Source organism: Schistocerca cancellata, unplaced genomic scaffold (genome assembly GCF_023864275.1).
Source record: "Schistocerca cancellata isolate TAMUIC-IGC-003103 unplaced genomic scaffold, iqSchCanc2.1 HiC_scaffold_1052, whole genome shotgun sequence".
Taxonomy (NCBI): Eukaryota; Metazoa; Arthropoda; class Insecta; order Orthoptera; family Acrididae; genus Schistocerca; species Schistocerca cancellata.
In genome coordinates this window covers 45,001-47,500 of record NW_026047052.1, presented here as the reverse complement: position 1 = coordinate 47,500, position 2,500 = coordinate 45,001, and the positions used below count along the sequence as shown (strand labels likewise).

The window sequence follows — 2,500 nt, the reverse complement described above, 5'->3', positions numbered from 1 at the left end:
TTAAAGTGTACTCATTCCGATTACGGGGCCTCGGATGAGTCCCGTATCGTTATTTTTCGTCACTACCTCCCCGTGCCGGGAGTGGGTAATTTGCGCGCCTGCTGCCTTCCTTGGATGTGGTAGCCGTTTCTCAGGCTCCCTCTCCGGAATCGAACCCTGATTCCCCGTTACCCGTTACAACCATGGTAGGCGCAGAACCTACCATCGACAGTTGATAAGGCAGACATTTGAAAGATGCGTCGCCGGTACGAGGACCGTGCGATCAGCCCAAAGTTATTCAGAGTCACCAAGGCAAACGGACCGGACGAGCCGACCGATTGGTTTTGATCTAATAAAAGCGTCCCTTCCATCTCTGGTCGGGACTCTGTTTGCATGTATTAGCTCTAGAATTACCACAGTTATCCAAGTAACGTGGGTACGATCTAAGGAACCATAACTGATTTAATGAGCCATTCGCGGTTTCACCTTAATGCGGCTTGTACTGAGACATGCATGGCTTAATCTTTGAGACAAGCATATGACTACTGGCAGGATCAACCAGGGAGCTGCGTCAACTAGAGCTGAGCAGCCGGCCGCCCGGGAGTGTGTCCCAGGGGCCCGCGCGAACACGCAAGCGTCCGCTCAATTATTCTGCAAACAGGAGGAGGCTGAGCTCCCCTGCACAATACACCTCGAAACCCTCTCAGGTCCCGGCGGCGCGCAGCGCCGTCCTAAGTACTTGGTCCGGTTCGAGAGAGGCGCAATCGCCCGGAGTTAGGCGAGTAGACGCTTTAGGTGCGACCACCCGTGCTCCCAACTGAGCTTGCCGCTGCCGACAGAGGCCCGGGAGCGTGCTGTCGTGGCATTGCCGGCGGGAGACAACACGCGCCACCTACGGTGACCGGCAGCTCCAACGCCAGCGCCACAGAAGGGCAAAGGCCCCACGTGGGTGCCGAAGCGAACTCTCCCAGCACAGCGCACGTGCCAACACGTCTGCACAACTGCGATACAAACCACCAGCGAGAACCGCTGGGGCGACCGAGCAGCAGACGGCGTCGCGGCGCCGAGTGCCGGGCGGCGGCGCATCCTCAACGCACACAGTCCTCAGTCGGACCAGCACACTGCAGATGTCCACCGCGCTTCGCACCGGGCCCGCGAGGACCCACTTTGGCCGCCCGGCGCCGCGCGCAGGGTGCCCCGGCGCGCAGCTGCGCCGCCTGCCGCGTCCGTCGGCCGGCGCGCCTGCCACTGGGCGCCCCCACCAGCCGGCTGTAGCGCGTGCGCCCACGCACCGCGCGGCCAGCACGCCGGGCGGCCCCCCCTCACCGGCCGGGGACGGTCCCACCCAGCCACCGCCGCGTATCGCTTCACACACAGATTTGCCCTTACTGATTTACCTCCAGCAACAACAACCGCACCACAATGGGTTTACCAGTTGTTCATTTGCGTAACGTCACCAGCAAACGTAGACGTCCATCCCAGTTTGCAAATGCAACGATTATTGCATACCTGTCTGTTAGGTGCCACGACACACTACGTCTGCCCACATACACGCAACAAAATGTGCACGACTAGAGAACACGTGGGAGGTGGCCCCCTACGTATGCGATGTCCATTACGACACCGACTGTCAACCAGCATCTGTACCATGTCGCAGATGTGGAACGCGGTGCACCATGCTATCACACTGTGTGAGAAGAGACGACTACGTTTGAATACACGCGCCACTACATCAACAGACGGCTCATGCTGATCGCCATCCAGGGCGTCCGTTACTCCCACACGTCTCTATGGCGTACCACACTGCAATGTAGCTGTTATGGGGAGACGGCACGTGGCTGAGTGCACAACATTTGGACCGTATGGTTCGCTGTTGTTGGGCGCAGTCGTTGTACGGTCACACATGTGCCACAGCGTATCATTCAGTACATACGGACCTATGTGCAGTACAATGTGAGGGTTAAGCTTACGACATCAGCGGACAGTGGACACAGGCCGTACCACGACGTAGACTGAGCGCTTCGACATGCGAATGCCAGTGAACAGCTGCGAAGGGCATTGAACACGCAAGCACCTGAACGACCAGCGTGCGAAGGCAGGGGGGGGGGAGGGGGGGGCGATGTACATCCTGCAGTCGTCCACATTACAGTGTACAGCGGGAGCATGTAAAAAGTAAGCAACACTTGCGAAGTGTTGAACATGAAACGATACACAAGAGGGTGGGCGGTGCGAGTAGCGAACTATATTCAGAGGGTTGTGGTTAGACAACACTAGATTAATGTAACGTGTCATATGCCAATTACAGAGCAGGTTAAGGCACAACGTGGGTTAGGTTAAGGCACAACGTGGGTTAGGTTAAGGCACAACGTGGGTTAGGTTAAGGCACAACGTGGGTTAGGTTAAGGCACAACGTGGGTTAGGTTAAGGCACAACGTGGGTTAGGTTAAGGCACAACGTGGGTTAGGTTAAGGCACAACGTGGGTTAGGTTAAGGCACAACGTGGGTTAGGTTAAGGCACAAC

At 57.3% G+C, this 2,500-nt stretch overlaps 1 non-coding gene across 1 annotated transcript in view; it reads right to left on the bottom strand.

Moving 5' to 3' along the window:
• LOC126151279 (small subunit ribosomal RNA) overlaps positions 1-544 on the bottom strand; it is a 1,910-nt gene extending 1,366 nt beyond the window's left edge. The window contains exon 1 of the ribosomal RNA XR_007531904.1: positions 1-544. This exon is cut by the window's left edge and continues 1,366 nt beyond it. This is a non-coding gene — a ribosomal RNA (small subunit ribosomal RNA).
• Positions 545-2,500: the final 1,956 nt, after the last annotated feature.